The sequence below is a fragment of the Pinus tabuliformis genome, chromosome 3_2 (genome assembly GCF_031772625.1).
Source record: "Pinus tabuliformis cultivar Carrire ecotype Pingquan chromosome 3_2, CPIR1, whole genome shotgun sequence".
NCBI classification, from domain to species: domain Eukaryota; kingdom Viridiplantae; phylum Streptophyta; class Pinopsida; order Pinales; family Pinaceae; genus Pinus; species Pinus tabuliformis.
In genome coordinates this window covers 67,865,831-67,889,465 of record NC_142302.1, presented here as the reverse complement: position 1 = coordinate 67,889,465, position 23,635 = coordinate 67,865,831, and positions in this window count along the sequence as shown.

Genomic DNA, 23,635 nt, shown 5'->3' with positions numbered 1-23,635 from the left:
TCTCGCCCTCCTGCAGAAGCTTCCTACCCCCATTGCTACCATTGCAATTGTCATCGTTCCCTTGATGCCAACCCCCTTCAGTCCAGTCAATTCCTGGACTCAAGCGCTCCTGATTCTGCTTCCACGCCCGCCTTCGGCTCGGCCATTTTCAACTTCAATAGTTCTATGAACTGCCCCCGGATCAGTGCCCATGTCTCGGTTCTCTTCATCGAAGCCTCCCAGGACGGCAGCGACTCTCAAGATGATCGCGGGAAGCAGCCTGCTGATGGCTCAGAGACAGTCATGGAAACGCCTGCGGCTACACCAGAGGATGTCTCAAATCACCCTCTGGCTCAGAAGGAGATGATCAGCAAAGGCGAAGACGTCAACATGGAAACTGCTCCCACTGCAGCGGAGGTGGAGGAATACGGGTGGTGCCGGGTGGTTGAGGAGGAACCGGACGAATAGCGGCGCCATCGTTCCAGGTCTCTGCGACACTTCTGTTCAGCCTTTCGGCCTCTCCAGCTGCTCTGATTATTTTTTGGTCTCAAGTTTTTGTTATGTCGGCAAAATGTCTTTGTGTGGGTCTTGGGTACCGGGTTCTTGTTCTATGGTTGGGATGTGTCTGCTTTCCCTTGCGCGGGATTATCCTGATATTCTGTTGTCGCCCCTGCGAGGGCTGGTTTATTTTTGGTCTGGTTAAGTCCTCGGACACTGCAGTCTCAGTTGTTCCAAGCTGCCATTACAGGCAACTGGTTCTTTCTGTCTTGAAATGATGTAACTGAATTCTGTTTATGTATATAATAGATTAGTTTTAACTAGAAAAAAAAAATGAACATGTTGGTATTTCTTCTTCAGAAGTAAATTCATAACTATTTCTCATTCCCTCAACAGAAAATTTATCATCAAATCAAAGTTCTAATCATATTAATGACAATGAAAATCATGATGATGAAATTTTTCAACAAGCATCTAATTCATTGTATTCTGGAAACCATTACTTTTTGTATCTGGATCTCTTTTCAAATCTGAATGTATTTAGTAGTGATTCTACCAATATTTTTGTTGAAATCTTCCTTCAACGAGTTCAGGTTTGTTTAAAAATGAGACTTTTGTAGATGAGGATCCTTTGTCTATTAATGTTAGTTCTGAATCTCTTTCTTATCCTTTTAATGATGTTGTTGATTCAAACCCACCATGTGATTTTCAAGAGAGATAAGTCATATTTAACGAGTATTTTGTTCTTGATGGCATATAACCTCATCCATTGCAAAGTGACTTATGTCTAAAAGCATATTTCAATCTAGTAGATTCTCATGCTTTGACTTTATTTCCATTGGCTAAACACAACTCTATTTTGAACATTTTGATGAGCCTAATTTTCAAGTTTCCAATGGAACTCGTTCTAATATTCAATTGGAAGCTTATTTCAATTAATTTTGGTGGAATTCCCTTCTAGTCGTGATTCTTCCTTTGCAAATAATTGTTGGTCCCAAAATTGGTGCCTTACCAATTTCTCTTGTAACAATAGTGTAAATAATGATGTAATTTTTTTTGTCATTCTTCATTTATTTTGGTTTGTTTTGAATTTTTATTCAACTTTTATTTTTCAAATTTTTGATATCTTATGTTGTCATTTTGAGCATTCAAGCGTTGAACACTCACCAAGTGCATTAGTGGAAACACATGGAAATGAATTTCAAAGCCTAGATTATGAGTATCAAGAAATTCAAGTGTTTCATTTGCATTTGGTTCTTAGAATACACGAGCTTATTCTATCTTTTGAAATAAATATTCCACAAGATTTATTACTTGAAAGTGTAGCATTACAATCTAGCTAGATATCTAATCTATCTGAAAATATCTTGAAAGATTCATTAGATGTTCACTCTCATTTTAATAATCTATTTGAAAATTGTGTGAAAAGTTCAATTTCAAAGAAGATTTCTAGTAGTGCTCTTCCTTTTGTACATTATACTAACATTCTTCTACAAGCTACAACATTTAAAGGTGCATCATTCGAACTTGACCTACCATCCCCTCTTTTGAATCTTTTCCAACCTTTAATACATATCCTTCCTAAATTTTACGATCCAATTGGAATATGGTTGGAGAATACATTTTTCTTGTAAATAAATTATTTTTTCTAAACTTATTAGAAATATATGTTCATAACAGGTTGAAGTTTTGTTTTAATTGTTTTGTAATAATTCTATTTCTTTTACTAATTTTTTATATGTATATATGTGCGGGAATAAAGGAATTTGAATGGATTCACTGGAAATATGATTTCCCCTATTTTTAATCTTCTCTGTAGGTAGGAGTAGGAATAGTAGTTTAGTTTAGACTATTTTTCTTTTGGTTTTCCAAAATAGTGCAAGTGTGGAATTAGTGAGCAACGAGCCTTTAATTTTTCTTAGCAAAGAATGGTTTAAATTGTGTCAATAATAATCATATCATCATACAACATGTTCAGGAAAGCATTTCATTACTCATCAGAAGTTTAATTTTAACAAGTTGCGCTTTGGTTAATGATGAACAATGAATGTGTACATATGTTACTCTACATTTTTATTTTATTTGGAAATTCACTTGATTTGAAGCTAGTCCCAATCCTTGATCACATAAGCCCTCTCCACTAAGGCTTTAGCTAAGGTCATTTGCTAGTGTTAAGATATGTTGATTTGGGAATCTTTTGCAATTTGGTTATGTATATTTCTCCATTTAGATATCAAAAAAATCCACATAGATTGGGACTTTGGCATTGTTTTGGATAGTTAACCAAAGAGATTTCATTTGTCTTACCGCATATGAGCAACATTACTCAAATCAAAATTTTGCAAAAAAAAAATATATCAACAATTGAAATGCAAAGCAATGCTCACTCTAGCATACTCTTATTTCTTTCATTTTTGGCATCTATATTCAAGCCTGAATTTGAAATTTATAATGATTCTAGTCCATTTTTTATATCTTCAACTTTTTACGTTTTCTTTTTCGGTAAGTACTTTTCCTAGACTTGATTCTTACTTTAGTTTAGGTTCAATAAATATGATAATCATACACATATGTGAATTTTGATCAAGATGTAACTTCTTCATGCTCTTTAATATTGATCATGAGAAGAGGCTACTTCTTTAAAACATGGAATTTGGAGGAAGTAGATATCTCTAAGGTAAATCACAATGATATTCCCCAAGCTAAATTTCATATGTTTATTTTCATCTTCTAGTATTTTTCATTATGATTTTATTTTTCAACTTTATTTAGTATTTTATAATTTGATCTTTGGTTTTGCAGGTCTTCACTAGTTACGCTAAAGGTTTGACTTTGTTGGCAAAATAGATTAGAAATCCTTCAATTTACTTTGCATGCTTTCAAGTTAAGCAAAGCAATTTTGATGATGTACAAATTGTAAACAAATTACATCTAGTAGTCTTCACACCTTTATCCTATTTTCATACAGTTTTTTCTTCATTTTGTTTTCCAAACTTATGGTAAGTATCATCTTCAATACATAATCTTTAAGGCTTTCCAATTATGGTGTAACTTTGAAGCAAGATATTTGAAAGGCAAGGAGCATGTTGATGTGACTTCATCTTTTACTAATAACTGCTTTCTGGATTTAGGATTTCCTTTTAAATAATAATCATAAAATAATAAATAAGCCTCATTAATTAAAACATTACGAGACATGACTAATAAGTCAACTTAAATGGGAATGAACATATTAACTCGCTAATATTTCTCTTTATGTTGATATCTCTTTTCTCATTTTGTCTTTTTGAATCTTTAAGTTTTCATGGCTTTTGTTTTAATTTGCTTGCCAGTTTTTTTTTCCATTCTTAGGTAGTTCACAAATTTTCATTATTCCTCCTTTAACTTTACTTTTTGCAACCTTTGAAAAAAAATTTCATTGGAATTCTTTAAAGGGGTTTGATTTTAATTTTTAATTTGGATTGGATTTGTGATTTCCCAAAATCTATATGGGGGAAATATTTTTCTACACAACACCAATTGGTTTACACAGTCAATCTTTACTCAATCATTTCAATAGGATTTCATTTATCAAAGGTCATTTGTGCTAAGTTTTCACTTTTCTTTCACATCAACCATTATATATGGGGAACATTAAAATATGATTCAAGTATTATAATTTCACCTTTATAAAGGAGAAAATTTTCTACAGTCCTTTATTTGAATCCCTCTCATACCCTTCCACAATTAAATCCTCTACTTTGGTAGGTGAAGAGAAGACTAGTGGGGTTAAACTTAACTAGTATTGGATCTATTTCTTTAAATAGAAAATATTTTGTACCACCTCGTTCTCTTCACCATATTGCTAAAAGAAATTCTCTAAATATGTTAATCAAAAGGGTGGCACATAAGAGAGTTGAAAGCACATATTACCGGGAAATGCAAGTAAACCCGTCGGGGCTATGGACGCTTGTTGGCAGCAGGGCCATACTTGTATGGTGCTGAGACATCTTATTTGTTAGCTTCATTTTATTCTAAGTTCAAGCTGGTCTAGAATTTAGTATCTTACTCTTGATTGAGAGAATATCTATATCTTTCCCAATTGAGATAGATTAGGATTTAATTTTACTATTTTCATCTTAGATTAGATTGTATTTTCATTTAAATTAACTCATTGAATTTTTTAAACTCCCCTTTCGTATGAGAAATTCCATTGGTGGCTTGGTTGAGCAGTTATGTCAACTTAAGGATTTCTTTCTTGCAAGCTAGTTGCAAGAGGGTAAGTCTGAAACCTCGTCATATTGATAGTAATTAGAAAAGTCATAAATCAACAAGGAGAGTGAGGGGTAATTGGAACCCATTAAAGTAGTTGGAATCACCATTCTAAATGGAAACGGATCTAATTTTTTCCATGGCTCGGTTATCTCCCCAATGTTGATTGTGTTCAATTTTAGCTATCAACAACATTGTAATCCAATTTTTCCTTTTATCTACTTATTCTTTATGAACTAACAAATGAAACACAATATGATATATGACAACAACTTTCATGTGTGACTTCAATAGATATGGTAAAAAATATTTCACTTCTTTCAAAAGAACTAAAGCTTTCTTTTCCACTTTCAGATATCTCAATTCAACTCCTACATAGAAGAACTCATAAAAGAAATGGTTACTTCATTGCCTTCTATTTTTTTTTTGAGTTACCACTATAGTAAAAGAAAATTAGTAAAAAAATTATATAACATTAATTCTTGATTAAAATTAGGACATATAAGTGTTGCAGCTTGTGCAATGGCTTGTTTAATTGAAATAACATATTATTTTTCTTTATTATTCCTCTTAGAATAAGGAATTTTTGTTATTTATATCTTGGAGTGGTTTAGCTGTATCAGAAAAACCAGGAATAACTCTTCTCGTAGAATTTATTTTCCCTAAAAAGGAATGCATAGACATTTTATTGTGAGGAAAAGTAATTTGTGAAATAGTTTTTGTTCTCTTTGACTCTACCATAACCCCAAATCTGGGTACAATAAAACCTATGAGTTTATCTTTTGTTACTACAAACATAGTTTTCTTTGAGTTGAGATATATGTCATACCTATTGTAGTGTGTTGTAACAGCTACAACCACCCTCCAAAATTTTGCCTTCACTTCGTTTTGGAGCCTCCCTACCAACCTTTCACAGCAGCATGCCTTGCTTCGTCAAGTACACAAGCCTCAATGATTTTCTTGTAGAAATACAGCTTGTCCATCAAAGCTTGTTGCATTCCCCTCACGGGTTGTTTCTCCGAACTTGGTCCAGTTGCAGGCTAAGAAGCTCCCTCAAGAAATTGTGCAATTATGGAGGGCAACCAGCCTTCCCTCTAGAAATTTCGTAATTCTATTTGGCAGCTAGCTGGGTTCCAGAATTGCGCAAATCTGCCAGTCAAGCTTCACCCAGAAATTTGTGCAATTCCTCCCAGCAGGGTTGCTCAGCCTAGGAATTGTGTAATCTTAGGCAGCAGTCAGTTGCTTAGCTCAGAAATTGCACAAATCTCCTGGGCATCCAACCCATATCCCTTCCATAAATGCACATTTCTTCCCAATAGTTGAGCAGGCTCTTGCATGTGTAGTTGGTTTGACCATTTCCACCCGAGACCGAGGAAAATTGACTTGCATGCATGGGATGCTTTTTCCCGGAATAGAAAAAGAAACATGCAAAAAGAATCCCTTGATTTAGGGAGCTTTTAGCAGCTGGAGGTTACATGCAAATATCGTTTTAGAATCTTTCCTCCAAGTGTCGCTCTTTCCTATATTTGTGGCATGCACATCATGAACTTCAAACTTATTTATTTGATGCTTTAGAGCTCATTTATTCACATCGATCTTAGAGCTCTGACATCCCACAGCACATCCATGACTCTTCGACACATCCATTTCATCTATTCACAAGTAAGTGGTCTAATCTTGTCTTTTGCAGCATTTCTGTCTCTTTTTGTGTTTTCTCTTGTGCGAGTTTTGTTTGCTTGATTTCTTTGAACGTTTGTTGTTGTTTACATGCATACTAGCTTGTAATAGTATCGTTTCAGTTTTCGATAACATCGCATTGTTATCGCATGCATGAAATTGTTTTGCACGAACGGTCATCGATTCGGCGACTCGCTTCACCCACATGAATGTTGTTCTATTTTTTGACTCTTTCATTCAATGTTTTCATGCATGATCATTTTCTTCTGCTTAGACTCAGTATCGCCATACATCCACCATCACATTTGCTTTCAGTTGCTGGTCGGCAGGTTTGGGCTGCCTTGGCCCAGACTCTGCCTCACCAAGACAGCAGTGCGCAATCCTGAGAGGGAAGGCTTTGTCTTCCCCTCCGAAAATTCACAGTTATAGCCAGTAACTATCCTCTGAGCCTGATTTGCACAATTCTAAGGGATAGTGATTGTTGGCCCAGAAAATTGCACAATACAGTCACTGAGCCTGCAACCATTGCGAGCTGAAATTGCACATTGCACAATTCCCACAGTTAGTAGCCAGCCTGGATTGCACATTTCACAATTCCAACAACCAATCATGCCTCTTAGATAGCTCAGACTGCTTTTGCGAAAGTCTAGAAGCCAGTCTCCCAACCTCCCAGAAGAAATTGCACAATCCTTGTCAGTCATCCCCAGATATGTGTTATGTCATTTCTGAATTTGCTTTGGTTTTCACTGACAAATTTCTTTCATTGCATGTTGCTTTGTCTCCAGATCTAGAAGATGTTCGTATGCCTCTTAACAGTTCAAGATCAATGGCCTCCAAGAGAGTAGGATTAAAGGACATTGACAGAAGTGCAACTGGAGCACCAGTTGAGCAAGTGTTTGCAAGTTTACCGATCTATGAAGATACCAAGCTGATTCTAGACAAGGACATCAATCTGAAATGGCAAGTATCAATAATGCATTTTCAGTAACATTTGGGGAATACTTTGAAGACCACTAGGTATATGTGAACATCCACAAGTCTGGCTTGTATAGGATTTTATTCAGATACCCTATGTTCCTATGCGCGGACATGATACATTAGATCGTCTCGCACACTGATCCCAAGACGATGGCATTGAGCAGTGTTAGTGGGACAGAGATTGATACCTTCAGGGCATAGGATTATGATAAGATGTATCAGATGACGGAGCCTGTGACCATCACGGAGGCACCCTTCAGCTTACCCAGCAGTAATGCCAACTCCAGAGATATTTTGAAGAACTGGGTGAAGGAGATGGCTAAATTCAGGATGACACCCAACCAAATCTACAAGACGAAGATACTACGGAAGGTGTATCAATACTTGGTCATCTTTGCATGTCGATTGTATGGCTAAGAAAGCATGGACACCTTCCTATAGAGTTGGGTGATAGCGTTGGACCAACTGGTCAAAGAGGGAAAAGCATGTAACTGGTCTAGCATGTTGGTTCATCAGCTGAAGGAATAGGTAACAAGGGCTCAACAATCACCCAAAGGTATGTAAGAAGCGATCTACATGTGTGCCTACATCTTGGATATAGTCTATGCCCGACAGGAGTTCCCAGGCTTGAAGTGGGCATGGTCACCAGCGGAAACTGTTGTGAACACTTATTTTAAGATGTTGTTCGAATGCAGCTTCAGAAGAGTTATCACATGGTTGTTCGATCATTTTTTCACCCCGGTTTACAAGATGATATTCGAACAGGATCCACCCTGCATGTCGAAGGCAGCAATGGAGGCACTAATAGACATAGTTGATTGGTATGGCTCACCGTCTAGCACCTTCATATGGATGTATAGTGCGGAGAAGCCTCCACATGTTCTACTGAAATTTTCCTTGGACATACTCGTCATGCAAGAAGTAGCATATCACATCTCGGCAGGATTGACAACTAGGCTGCACCGGAAGAAAAAGGCACCTTGGCCTACTCTTCCACTATGCATCGGGTTATACGAGATCTAGAGTTTCAAGCATGTGGATGTCAAAGCAGAGTAAATGAAGAAGTATCCATTCGACCTTTGAAGTTACAATCTGTATGACCTGCATTGTCTTGTGAAAGCTCACTCCACAAGAGTATAGTTCAACTGGACCCACGAGGCATGACATTGGGTGGAGGAGGACCCATGGAGATATTGTTACAACTCCTCCAAACTCAATGAACCAGTTAGCTTCGTTGTGGAATGGTTCGTGAAGCAACGTCAATCAGCATCCCAGAGAGCACCAGAAGCAACAACAGTAGTATAGGTGAGCATACTAGTGTGCGACAAGGGCAAGAGGAAGATTGTCGATCACACGGAGGAAGAGAAAAGTTGAAAGTTTTGAGCTGATCCACTCGTGGAGAAAGCATCTATGGCCATAGAGGAAAAGAGGCAACAACGCGACAAGTGAAACGCGCAAAGACAGATAGAGAAACGGAGAATGGAGGAAATAAAGAAGGACTTGCATGAGTTGAAGGAGCAACTCTGAAAGGAATAGGAGATGCACAAACAGCAGAGGGAAGCGCAATAGTAATAGGTACAACACGGGGCACAACATGTTCAGATGGATGAAACAACACTCGTACAAGTAGTTGACTCATCAGAACAGCTGGCAACAGGCAAACAGGGTGAACCATCGTAGGAGCTAAACTTGGCTTAGGAGATAGAGCGAGCGCTTGAATAGATGGATATGGACATAGAGCAGCAGGAGTTAGAGAAAGACATCGACGTCATGCCTTACCACCAAGAGGTCGAGCCACCAACTTTACCGCATCCAAAAGATGAGTAAGTCCCAAGTGACCAAGGAGACACTGAGATCCTTGGAGATCAGCTGGAAGGAGAGATGCAAAATATCTCATTCGACAAGTCTCAGCATAGTGTTGTGCAATCCTGTAGAGTGTCAATGCCAGAATATCATACATCTCCTACACAGTAAGAGGAATGAGTTATTGTGTCTTACGTGCGCAAACATCCAGCATCCTTGGCCGATGCTACTAGAGCATATGCCGAAGCCACTAGCTCAAGTGTTCGCTTTCTGATAGTTGAGAATGAGCGAATGGCTAAGGAGATACAAATAGCCAAGCAAGTAGGAAAGTTGGTGACAGTGTCCGCCTGAGCAGAACTAAAGAATTAAATACTAGATGAGGTATTGTCCCTTGACACAGTTATGCGGGCATTGTATTCCAAGTTTGGTATCATGCATAAGGTAGTCGTCCATCTCAACAGATGGCAGCAATGATGTGCTAGAAAAGCACGTATCTTGTCGAATGTGCATGCTATTTTTTATTACATGCAAACGTGGACAATGAGATACAAGGGAGCCTCGCTTTACTTACCTAAGATGATGAAGCCCAGAGCAGTCAAGTTGAAGGCATGCATCTGGAGTTAGATCTGGAACTATGAAGAGCTCCTGCAGCTCATCACTAGTCTACAAGATTCCCATGCACGTGTATTCAAGAGTATGGATGTTGTGGGGTGCACACATGCAATCCCATCTATTGGGACTCTCACCCAGGTGAATACAAAGACACAGGTCCAACTAGAGCTTGACTCGTACTTTGACGAGTTGATGCACATAGCCACTAGCCCTGGATTGCAGACCAGTGTAGACACCATGCATAAGTATGTTGTTGTTCCGGTCACATTAAAGACAATGATGTGCATGCTTTCAGACGAGTTGGACAGAGGAGCCCGAGAAGTGTACTTGGACGCTATGGAGGAAAGAGATGGGTTCCAAAAATATGTCACCTTGGAGTACACAGATTCCATCACGGACTACTGATCTTGGCATCAGTACGCTATTGTTGATCATCGCAAGGATGTTGAAGAGTTGGACTTCCCATGGTTTTCCGAGTCATAGTGATGTCTAGCATGGCTTGCTCAAGCCATTTTTGTCTCACATAGGTACATGTGCATTGTTGTTAGCCTCACTCTCTTAAAAATCAATAATAAATCCAATTAAATAAATAAAATCATGAGAATTCCTCAAACTAAGGATTCTGGTTTGGATGAGAGATTCTCTCCAACTAGCTCTCCTAAATTAGTGTGTAAGTTGAGAAATTGTCTCAACCAAGTGATTCTAAGACAGACGCACTATCTTAAGACCACTTGCTTATGTATTTAAATGTATTATTAAATTATTTGAATAAGAGAGAATTACATGAGCGTGAGAGACCACATGATGGCTCTTTGCCTTTTCTGCCAGTTTAATTTTTGTGTGTTAATTTGTTGTGCATATGGTTATATGACTTTGTAATTCTTCTTCAAGTGGTATCAGAGCCTTCTATGTGCGCTGGAGGGCATGGGAGAGCAGGGGGTGAAGGAGCCATAAATGGTGATGTTACAGGCTACATTGGAGTTACAACTTTAGGAACCTAAAGTGAAGATGCTACTAGACTTCATTGATCTATCTATGGGGCAGAGTTTCATTGTATTTTGTTGGATCATGATTTATATCATGTAGTTAAGCCAAGGGTCGAATTCTTAAAAAAAAGGCCAATTATTTTCAGAGAGTTGACTCTAATTATCTCACACAAGTCCATGCTATAAGTGCCAGATAAACCGAATTACTCCATGTGCGTAAGCAGCCAAAGCGGCTGCTAATCATTGATGGGTGGCATCAATTTTATTTTGATGACCATCACATTGGTTCCCCATCACAATTGATGAAGAGTTAACATCCTGTGTGAGATCCTTTTGGTTTAAAACGGTATATGCACAGCCATACAAGAATTAAACGGCCGCAAGTTGGTCCCATAAGAACGAGACAGAGCCACATGTGGAGGATGCGATCTATCAACCGTTGACCGAGTCAAATCAAACGACCAAGATTGCTCAAGGGGTGAATGCTTTCATTTTTATTTTATTTTTTGGTCGTGATTGTGTGTTGATAGACCTAATTTCTGAGCTTTAGAGATCCAGTTTATTTTTCCGCAAGAATTAGGTCTCGGTTTGTTCCTGCTGCCACTGTTGCCCCAAAACCACAAGCCCCACCAATGCAGCGGCAATAGCAATCGGCCACAGTGCATTTGCTTCTCGGGCCTGGGATAGCAAAGAAGCTGCATAACGTTTCCACCAAGCTTCACTAGGAAGGTCCTTCGCACTGCTTTTCTTAGCTTTGGAAGATACAGGAGAATCGGGCGAGATATCATAATTTTGTTGTTTATCCTTGTTCACAGAGAATGGTTTTGAAATACTAAAAGATTGTTCTGGTACTTCCTTCTACGATTTGCAAATACCTTTATTATCGTCAGAGGTATTTGAGTTGCTCACACCACCAGCATCACTATGAAAAATACTAAATTTCGCAGCAAGAACAACAATTTCATCATCCTCAACAGGAGCATGTTGATGATGATTCTCAATCCAGTCCAGTCCTTTTTCTGGAATAGACTATGGGTTTGTGGAAACAGAAACTGCTAGGTATTTACTGTGTTGGGATTCAAATTAATTGTGGATTTTTGGCCACAACCTGTCCCATCGAAGATTAGAACTGATGATGTATTTTATCGTTGGAGATTATCTCATTATTCAACTTCATCAAAAATCTGATGAGCTTCATGCTTGCAGAGCCTTGAGCGCCCGCGTGGAATATGTTTTGGAGTGGATGCGTGTCTCTCTCAAAAATGATGGTGCCTAATTTCTGCAACAAAGTATCACACATGGTTTTTATATGCTTAAAGTTTAAAGCTTGAAATCTTCACTTTTTAAAAGTGATTTCATTGATTTTTTTTTTAAGTGACTTTATTTTAGTGGAACTTTAAAAAAGGAGTGATTGGTAATATGGAGTGATTTTTTTCTTAAGGGCAGCTTATTGTTGAAATCCAAAAGTAGTATTTTACTTTGAGGTAGCTTCAAGTTAAATTGTAATGGAGAAGTCACAATGACAAGTGAGAAAAGTGAGGGTTGATGTGAAAGAGAGGTAAAACAGATATTAAAGTTAACTTTGACGCTAGAGCTTGGCATTATCATTGTTTTAGAGTTAGTTTTTGAAGACAATTTGACGCCAAGGATTTCTTAGTCTGTGCTTGAGACGCCTCACTGATGACATTGTCATGATGATGTATCTTGAAGGTTAATAAAAAAATATCTTTTTATGGTGATCATGTCCTAGATCCACCCGAAATTGAATAAGGGGATCATAGGTACACTCTGTGTCGTGAATGTGCTTGCATGATTTGAGTCGAATTTGTAAAACACTCTCTTTATTATGCTTCAACAAAACAGCTACATGCACATAAGAAAGTTTACATATACAAGTCATCAATCAAGCTCCTGAAATCAAATCTCCCATAATCAATTAAGTCCATAAGAACAAAGCATCACATCATCGACTTGATAAAATAAATCTTCTGCAACAACATTTCACAACAGCTAATTCATGCCATCAAGTTAAGGACGCTACGCACTCAAGCATTTCAAGTCCAAATGACATCAACATTATGAACACTTTCTGTATCACTTGCAATGTTTTAACTGAATTTCTCAGGTGCATTTTTGGTTGTAACCGACACCCTCATTTGATTTGTTAAAGTGCATCATTAAGTCAAGTCAGTTGTTACTTGAACATTGAATTTATCATTTGTCATTTGGGTGCATTTTCGACAGTGTTCGACACCCATCATTTTTCAGCACATTCAGTGCATCACTAAGTGCAATAATCACCCAAGGGTTCAAGACAACAAGTGTTTAAAGCAAGTATAAAAGTCATCAACAAGCGAGCATGTCATTAAAAACAATAAAAAAAACAAGTATTTCAAGTAAAAACAATCAAGCAAGAGAGCGTGTTCATAAAATAATCAAGCAAGCAATCATCATCAAACGAGCGTGACTTCTAATCTTCAAGTGAGCATCAAAAAAGGCATGTGTCTACAGCAAGCGCACTAAGATCAAGTGAGCATTTCAAGTAACCAAATCAAGTGCAACAATTCAACGCACAACAAGCGAGCCTGTGTAAAGTTCATTACAACATTCATAAAGTTCCTTTCAAGCAAAGTGATCGTCATCAAGCGAGCGTCAAGTCAACAATTCAAGCAAGTGTTTAAAGCATCAGCAATCAGCAAACAGTACAAGCGAGCCTATCATTTCAGTGATCAACTCAAGTGCGCAATTTTCAAGCACGACTTCTACACCAAGCAAGCCTGCCTTCAAAGTAAGCAAGACAACATGGCGACACACATTCAGCTGTCCCAAATTCTTCACAATTTAATGTTATCATCAACCGATGACATGGTGCACATCAGAAAAACCACTCTTGCTGACATTCAAGTGCATATTCAACATGCACATGAAACGATTGAGTTCCTTCAACTAGAATCGCAACTGTAGAGAAATGAGTTGCAAGAGAAGTGTGTTGCTTCCAAGTATTTGACCAATTCAGAGACAATTGATCATTCGACTTCATTCATCCAACCAGCTTCAAGTGTTGAATTTGTTCCAATTCAACTTTCTTCCAAACCCATCATCAAGCCATGGGAAGAAATTCAAAGTAATCGAAATTGACGCGTCTTAGGATATGTCAAAGTTAACGACAACTTACATATCCCTGATTATTCAAAGCCCATTCAGTTCGTCAATGCCGGATTACTTGAACAAATCACCTCAGCAAGTTCTCAACAACTTGTAGACTGGCATTAATGCACACAAACTAAAGTTGCAGAAAAACAAAAATGCACACAAACTCAAGTTGCAGACAAACCAAAATGTTCTCATTTTCAAAGAACCGGTCATCTAGAAAATCAATGTTTTGATCTCCATCCTTGTAGCCATTGCGGCAAGTCAAATCATACATCAAAGAAATGTTGCAACCAATGACAGTCAGCTAGATTGAAGATAAATTATTCATGGATTGATCCTTAGGAATGGTCATCCACAACCAGAAGATTGTACAAGTTTTACAATCGGATTCACTCACACATATTGCAGCCAACAGTCAAATGAAGATGGTACTCTCGTGCAATTGAACAGGGGAGTACAACAATGAAACACTCCTCCACCTACAGGGGGGAGTTCAAATATATTTTGGAGAAGATTGCCTCTCCTTTCAGCTGACAAAGGGGGAAAATGTCAATGAAATTGACAAGTGGTTGTCAGACTGAAAGTCTCGACAACATTAGCGAAGCAGCCAGTGGGCATCTTCATCAACCAGTGGGCGATCATCATCAGCAAATATGCCAGTGGGCGTTCATCAAATTATGTCAGTGGACACTAGATGTTGTTTTCAAGAAAAGGACAGTTGGATCCTTTTGCAGCTTGGCACGTGATGGAGTTGTCAAGCGACATTCAGAGATGAATCAGACATGCAGCTGATTCTTGTTCTCTTCAGATTTGAGTTTTTTTCAGCATCCAGCTTTGGCAGTTTTTCAGGCAAATGTTTTTTGAGGATCAACTTGAGAACTTGGAAGATGGTTCCTTGTTCATTTTGGATTTATCATTGGGGGGGGAATGTTAGCCTCACTCTCTTAAAAATCAATAATAAATCCAATTAAATAAATAAAATCATGAGAATTCCTCAAACTAAGGATTCTAGTTTGGATGAGAGATTCTCTCCAATTAGCTCTCCTAAATTAGTGTGTAAGTTGAGAAATTGTCTCAACCAAGTGAGTCTAAGATAGACGCACTATATTAAGACCACTTGCTCGTGTATTTAAATGTATTATTAAATTATTTGAATAAGAGAGAATTACATGAGCATGAGAGACCACATGATGGCTCTCTGCCTTTTCCGCCATTTTAATTTTTGTGTGTTAATTTGCTGTGTATATGGTTATATGACTTTGTGATTCTTCTTCAATTGTAATGTAACATCTTGTCAAGTGTAATTTCAAGTGTTGATAGTTGGATGTAACAGTCATAGAGTAGATGAAGATTCATGAGGGTATATGAACTGTAACGAGCCTTGGCTTCTCCACTGTGCAGAGCTAGTACATCTCTTTGGAGGAACAGGCAGTTGTGGATATAACGTTGCGCTCTCGGAACTAGTGGTTGGACATGGATGTATTGTATGACTAGAACTTACACTTCTTAATATAACAAGATCCAGCACGTTTCATGCATATGTTGTATTGTATTTCAGCTATATGTTTACTCTAAATGATATATGTATTTGTTTGCTTACGCATGCATGTATAGTTATTTATGTGTATGTATGTATGAATTTTTCTGAAATGTGTTGTTGGTTTAACCATCACTTTAGATTGCTAGCTAACTTTCCTTCCATGTTGTGATGCATCCTTACTCATTTCTTCCCTTCTTAACTCTATGCTATAACAGGTTTCCAAGGGGCGCACTCATCTCAACCCCCGTGTGTTAGAACCTCTCATGCACCTTCCTTGGTTCACTGCATATGTCAGACCCTTGCTACCAACAGAGTTATCTTACTTTCCTCTATGCAAAATTGCGGTCAAGGCATTACCATACGACCCACTGTTGGGACCCTACACCAAACAGTCTGAGGTCTAATTAGGACTTCTTACCGGGTAGATCTCCTAACATGTTGACGAGTTCAGCACCATCAACATTTCTGGCGCTAGAAGGAGGGACAGATGACAAGATGTGTCCTCTCATCCTGTTTCAAACCTTTGCATATCTATCATGGAGTCTTGCACTCTTCTCCTTCCATGATTTTTTTCGCATGCCAAATATGTTACCATCACGAGGGAGTTTTTCGATCTCTTGTCCACATACACATATAATGGTGAAGCCGAAGTGGCCTAGCTTAAGTTCTTACATGACTTTCTTTCCATGATACATGAAGAAGATGGATGTTCTGACGAGCAGGCCAGTTTGCTTCTTACATACACACTCCGTGAATCTCCACATCGATGGTTGTGCAGCCTGTTGACTGACAACATGCACTCACTTGAGCACTTATGTGATCTCATTGAAGACACTTTCTATCATTTTGATCCAAAACATCTTGACCAAAAATTGTTACAACAATGGAAGGCTCTGCATGAATCGCCTTTGGATTTTTGGCAGCGCTTCCGTGATTTGTAGTTTCAATCTCCGAAGAGCCAGATGAAATTTTTCTATCTTTGGGACCGATTTGAATATTTCCTTAAGAAATATGCTCATCCCAAGAAGAATTTTGAAATCAAGCCTCACTTAGTATTCTTCAGTGATAGAGTTACATAATCACAGACGGATGCGGTCACTATCACAAGTGACTGTTCATCGTCCCCTCATCAAACAGCTCTGCCACTATAGAGTGATGCGCGAGATCATGCTCACACATCTATTCAGTTGTCACATCCTCCCAACATCACTCCACTCAATTTTCGTGAAGATTTGGTTGTGAGTCCATCAAGTTGTCATATGCATTTTGTTCCACAACCTTCATCTTCATACTCAGCTAATCCTTCAGATGATACTGTCTTGTGTTCTTCCATTCCAGACTCTACACTTGTTGTGAACGAGGATCAAGCCATCGACGGATTTGGTGTTGCACAACCAACATGCACTGTCATTCATGAAGAGTATGACTGGGAGCTTAAGCATCAACACTTGGCAAGGGATGACTCCCTTCCATCCGAGCCCCCTCCATTCTTTCCTGACATTTTTCGTGAATCTTCCATCCATGACTTCGCATGTGTGTCTTCATCTATGAATGCACCCATTTTTTATCACTCGCAGGACACCCTTGATGTCAGTCCATCATCCGACAACGAAGAGGATAAGTTATTCATTGAAAATCCATTTGATCTTTCATTTGCCTTTTCTGGAAACACAGAGGATGAATTTGTTTGCTTCTCATCTACCCCTCTGTTTGATTCATTAGACCATGAGGATGCCGATAAAATCATTGATTTTTCTGATCGTGGTTGTCGTGATCCATTTACCCCCATATTTGATCATGATCATGATTCTATTGCAGTTTATTTTTCGAAGCCACCAGTTTATGATGATCTATCTGATGATGAAGTCGAAACCCCCCGGATTTTCGAGGCACTTCAGCCCAAGATAATGGTTATGTTAGGCCCTCGCTATCCTGAGTTTGGTTTCATTTCCGATCAGGAAATTGTTCAATCACCTGAGGCTCCTCATCACTCATCTGTATGCATTGAAGATCAATCTCACACATAGATCATGCTTCCTCCACTCGAACTGCATGATCCCATCACTCATGCATTGGAGGAATCTTACATTGCAAGCACACATGCACGACGCAAGTTGTCTTTGTTTCTTTCATTTGCTTGCATGTCACAGTTAAGAGTATGTGTATGCTTCAAACCTACACGTAGTGTTGCATAGAACCATGATAAGTCCACAGACTGCTTGTCATGTACTTACATTCACTTATGTCCTGTGGACACTTTTAAACATGAAGTGTGTTTGTCTTCATTGTTATATCTTTCTTGTTTCCTGGTTCACACAACCGGGTTGCTCATGGACCAAGCCTTCACCAACATGGGTCAACCAATGCGTCAGTGGCTGCATTGGAAATATCACTTCACGTGATCAGGCCCATGCACCATTAGCTTAGGAGTAGGAGTAGTTTTTGCTTTTAGTTTGTTTGCTTGCATGCTTGTTTGCTTACCTGCTTCGCTTGTTTGTTTGCTTGCTTGTTTGCTTACTTTGCTTTCGCATTTGCTTCTACTTCTACTTTTCTTTGTTGTTTGTTTTCTTGTTTTGTTCATAGGTTAGTTTCGCATGAAACCATGTATGACTCTTGAAACAAGCTGGGTAAAGTACAAGAGGTCTTGTACTGCTATCACTAATTGGTTATCTATCATCTTGCCTTTGTATGAATAACTTGTTACTTTTAGTCCATGATACATCGAAGGAAATACGTACTATTCAAAGTGAACCTTGGTGAAAACACAATGCTTGTGTGCTAACCACTGTCGCCTACTCTAGTTGGTTGTTTTTGGTTTAACCCTTGTGAGCTCAGTCAAGTAGAGTAAGGTGAGGGGGAAAACCTTAACAAGCACGTCAGAGGTATATAATAAACTACTTCTCCGAAGGAACAACCTATTCTACTCTCAATAAGTCGAGATCCCTCTTTCTCCTTTGAAACAAATAAGTACTATGCAAAGTTATGAGAAAATAAGAAAATAAAAAGTGAAAATTGAAAAATGAATGAGGCGAAATAAGAGAAAGGCTTCTTGCATAGAGAGGTGATGCAAGTAACTCTGTCGGGGTACTGACAAGGCTCGCTGGAAGCAAAGCAATGCTTGTGTTCCTACGTAACTCAGTCGGGGTATTGTCCAGGTCTGCTGGCAGCGGAGCAACACCAGATTTGGAACTAAGACTCTAACGATTATACTGCTTGTGCACCAATATACCCCTCAACCCCAATCGAAACAATTGTGTTGCCTTGGCTTGGAATGTGTGTCAATCGACCAAGAGCTTGGCAGATGCTACATCTTACAATCAGGCTAGTGTGAAACCAAGATGAACTAAGAACTAAACAATACTTCTGGAGGTGTTAGACTTGTTTTTCATGAACAAGGTCCATTCAGAGAACTAGAGTTCTACCAGTGTGTCGCCAAGTATTGTAGCGGCTAAAACACCCTCCAAAATTTTTCCTTAGCTTCATTTTGGAGCCTCCCTACCAACCTTTCACAGTAGCATGTCTTGCTTCATCAAGTACACAAGATTTAGTGATTTTCTTGCAAAAAGACAGCCTGTCCATCAAAGCTTGTTGCATTCCCCTCACAGACTATTTCTCCAGACTTGGTCCAGCTGCAGGTTGAGCAGCTCCCTTAAGAAATTGTGCAATTTTTGAGGGCAACCAGCCTTCACTCCAAAAATTGTGCAATTCTATCTGGCAGCCTACTGGGCTCCAGAACTGCGCAAATATACCAGTCAAGCTTCACCCAGAAAATTGCGCAATTCCTCCCAATAGGGTTGCTCAACCCAGAAATTGTGCAATCCTAGGCAGCAGTCAGCTACTCTGCCCATAAATTGTGCAAATATCCTAGGCAGCCAACCCAGCTCCCTTCCAGAAATGCACATTTCTTCCCAAAAGTTGAGCAGGCTCTTGCATGTGTAGTTGGTTTGACCAATTCCACCCGGGACCGAGGAAACTTGACTTGCATGCATGGATGCCTTTTCCTGGAATAGAAAAATCAACATGAAAAAGCATCCCTTGATTTAGGGAGCTATTTTTAGTAGCTGGAGATTACATGCAAAGATCGTTTTAGAATCTTTCCTCTAAGTGTCACTCCTTCCTAGATTTGTGGCATGCACGTCATGAGCTTCAAACTTATTTATTCGACGCTTCAGAGCTCATTTATTCATGTCGATCTTGGAGCTCTGACATCCCACAACACATCCAGGACTCTTCAACACATCCATCTCAGCTATTCACGAGTAAGTAGTCTCATCTTATCTTTTGCAACATTTATATCGCTATTTGTGTTTTCACTTGTGTGAGTGTTGTTTGCTTGATTTCTTTGAACGCTTGCTATCGTTTACATGCATACTAACTTGTACTAGCACCATTTCAGTTTTTGTTAACATCTCACTGTTGTCGCATGCATGAAACTGTTTTTCACGAACGGTCGTTGATTCAGCGACTCGCTTCACCCACATGCATGTTGTTTCGTTTTCTAAATCTTTCATTCAATGTTTGCATGCATGATCATTTGCTTCTGCTTACACTTAGTATCGCCATGCATCCACCATCACATTTTCTTTCAGTTGCTTTTTGGTGGGTCTGGGTAGCCTTGGCCCGGACTCTGCCTCACCAAGACAGCATTGCGCAATCCTGATAGGGAAGGCCCTATCTTCCCCTCAAGAATTGTGCATTTCTACCTAGTAACTTTCCTCCAGGCCTGCTTTGCACAATTATGAGGGATAGTGACTACTGGCCTAGAAAATTGCACAATGCAATCACTGAGCCTACAACCACTGCCAGTTGAAATTGTGCATTGCGCAATTCTAGCCGTCAGCAGTCAGCTTGGATTGTGCATTATGTAATTCCAGCAGTCATTCATGCATCCCAGACAGCCCAGACTTCTTTTACGCAAGTCTGGAAGCTAGTCTCCCAACCTTGCAGAAGAAATTACGCAATCCTTGCCAGTCATTCCCAGGTATGTGTTATGTCATTCCCGAATTTGCTTTGGTTTTCATTGACAGATTTCTTGCCATGCATGTCACTTTGTCTCCAGATCTAGCAGGTGTCCTTCTGCCTCTTAACAGTTCAAGATCAATGTCCTCCAAGAGAGCAGGATCAAAGGACACTGATGGAAGTCCAACTGAAGCAGCAGTTGAGCAAGTGTCTGCAAGTCTACCGATCTATGAAGATACCAAGTTGATTCTAGATAAGGACATCAAGTTGAAATGGAAAGAGATCAATGATGCATTTGTAGGCACATTTGGGGAAGACCTCGACGACTGCCAAGTATATGTGAACATCCACAAGTCTAGCTTGTACCATATTGAATGCATATACCTCACATTCCCATGTGCGGACATGATACATTGGATCGTCTTGCACACTGCTCCCGAGATGACGACATTGAGCAGTGTTAGGGGGATGGAGATTGCTACATTTAGGGAACAGGATTACGTCAATAAGATGTATCAGATGATAGAGCCTGTGGCCATCATGGAGACACCCTTCAGCTTACCCAACAGTAATGCCAACTCCAAAGACATTTTGAAGAACTGGGTGAAGGAGCCGACTAAATTCAGGATGACACCCAACCATATCTACAAGACGAAGATACTGCAGAAGGCGTATCAATACTTGGTCATCTTTGCATGTTGACTGTATGGCCAAGAAAGCACAGAAACCTTCCCACAGAGTTAGGTGGTCACGTTGGACCAACTGGCCAGAGAGGGAAAAGCATGTAACTGGTCCAGAATGTTGACTCATTAGCTGAAGGAACATGTAACAAGGGCTCGATAGCCACCCAAAGGTATGCAAGCAAAGATCTACATGTCCACTTACATCTTGGATGCAACCTGTGCCCGACAGGAGTTCCCGGGCTTGATGTGGGCATGGTCACTCATGGAGACTTCTATGAACATTTATTGTAAGATGTTGTCTGAATGCAGCTTCAGAGGAGTTATCACACAACTGTCCAATCATTTTGTCACCTCGGTTTACAAAGTGATATTCGAACAGGATCCAACCTGCATGTCGAAGGCAACAATGGAGGCACTGATAGACATAGCTGATTGGTATGCTTCACCATTTGGCACCTTCATACGAATGTACAGCGTAGAGAATCCTTTGCATGTTCTACCGAAGTTTTCCTTGGACATACTCATCATGCAGGAAGTATCATATCACATCTTGGCAGGATTGACAGCTAGGTTGCACCGGAAGAAGAAGGCACCTTGGCCCGCTCTTCCATTGTGCATCAGGTTATATGAGATCCGGAGTTTCAAGCATGCAGATGTTGAAGCAGAGCAGATGAAGAAGTATCCATTCGACCTCCAAAGTTACAATCCGTATGACCCGCATTGTCTTGTGAAAGATCACTGCACGAGAGTACAGTTCAACTAGATCCACGGGGCATGTCATTGGGTGGAGGAGGACCCATGGAGATATTGTTACAACTCCTCTAGACTCAATGAACTAGTCGGCTTCGTTGTGGAATGGTTAGCGAAGCAACGTGAAGCAGCATCCCGAAGAGCACCAGAAGCAGCAGCAGTAGTAGAGGTGAACATACTAGTGCATGACAAGGGAAAGAGGAAGATTGGTGATAACATAGAGGAAGATCAAAGCTATAAGTTCTGAGCAGATCCACTTGTGGAGAAAGCAGCTATGGCCATAGAGGCAAAGAGGAAACAGCACAACAAGAGAAATGTGCAAAGGCAGAGAGAGAAACGGAGAATGGAGGAAACAAAGAAGGAGTTGCATGAGTTGAAGGAGCAACTCCAAAAGGAACAGGAGCTGCACAAACAACAGAGGGAAGTGTAGTAGCAACAGGTACAGCAAGGAGTGCAACATGTGTAGATGGATGAAACAGAGCCCGTACAGGTAGTGGACTCATCAAAATAGCTGGCATCAAGCAAACAGGGTGAACCATCGCAGGAGCAGGACTTTGCTCAGGAGATAGAGAGAGAACTTGAACAAATGGATACAGACATGGAGCAGCATGAGTTAGAGCAAGACATCGACCTCATGCCTCACCACCAAGAGGTTGACCCACCAGCTTCACCGCATCCAGAAGATGAGCAAGTCCCAAGTGACCAAGGAGACACTGAGATCCTTGGAGATCAGCCAGAAGGAGAGATGCACAACATCTCATTCGACGAGTCTCAACATAGAGTTGTGCAATCCCGCAGAGTGTCAACTCCGGAAGATCATACATCTCCTGCGCAGTATGAGGAACAAGTGATCATGTCTGACATGCACAAACATCTAGTAGCCTTGGTCGATGCTACTAGAGCATATGTCGAAGCCACTAGCTCAAGTGTCTACTTTCTGATAGTTGAGAATGAGCGAATGGCTAAGGAGCTACAAACGGCCAAGCAAGGAGGAGAGTTGGTGACAACGTCTGCCTGAGCAGAACTGAAGAAGGAAATACTAGATGAAGTATTGTCCCTTGACACAGTTATGCGAGCATTGTATTCCAAGTTTGGTACCATGCATAAGGCAGTCATCCATCTCAATGGATGGCAGTAGCGATGTGTTAGAAGAGCACGTATCTTTTTGAATGTGCATGCTGTTGTTGACTACATGCAAACATGGACGATGAGATACAAGGGAGCCTTGCTTCACTTGCCTAAGATGATGAAGCCCAGATCAGTCGAGCTGAAGGAACGCATCCGGAGTCAGATCTGGAACTATGAAGAGCTCTCATAGCTCATGACTAATCTACAGGCTTCCCATGCACGTGTATTCAAGAGTATGGATGTTGTGGTGTGCACACATGTGATCCCATCTATTGGGACTCTCACCCAGGTGAAGAAAAAGGTAAATGTTTGATTAGAGCTTGAATCATACTTTGACGAGTTGATGTGCATAGCCATCGGCCCAAGTTTGTCGATCAGTGTAGACACCAGGCACAAGTATGTTTCTGGTCCGGCCGCATTGAAGACAATGATGTGCATGCTTTCAGATGAGTTGGATAGAGGAGCTCGAGAAATGTACCTGGATGTTATGGAGGCAAGAGTCAGGTTCTAGAAAGATGTCACCTTGGAGTACACGGACACCATTGCAGACTACCGATCTTGGCATCAATATGTTACTATTGATCATCGCGAGGATGTTGAAGAGTTGGACTTCCCACGATTGTCTAAGTCATAGTGAT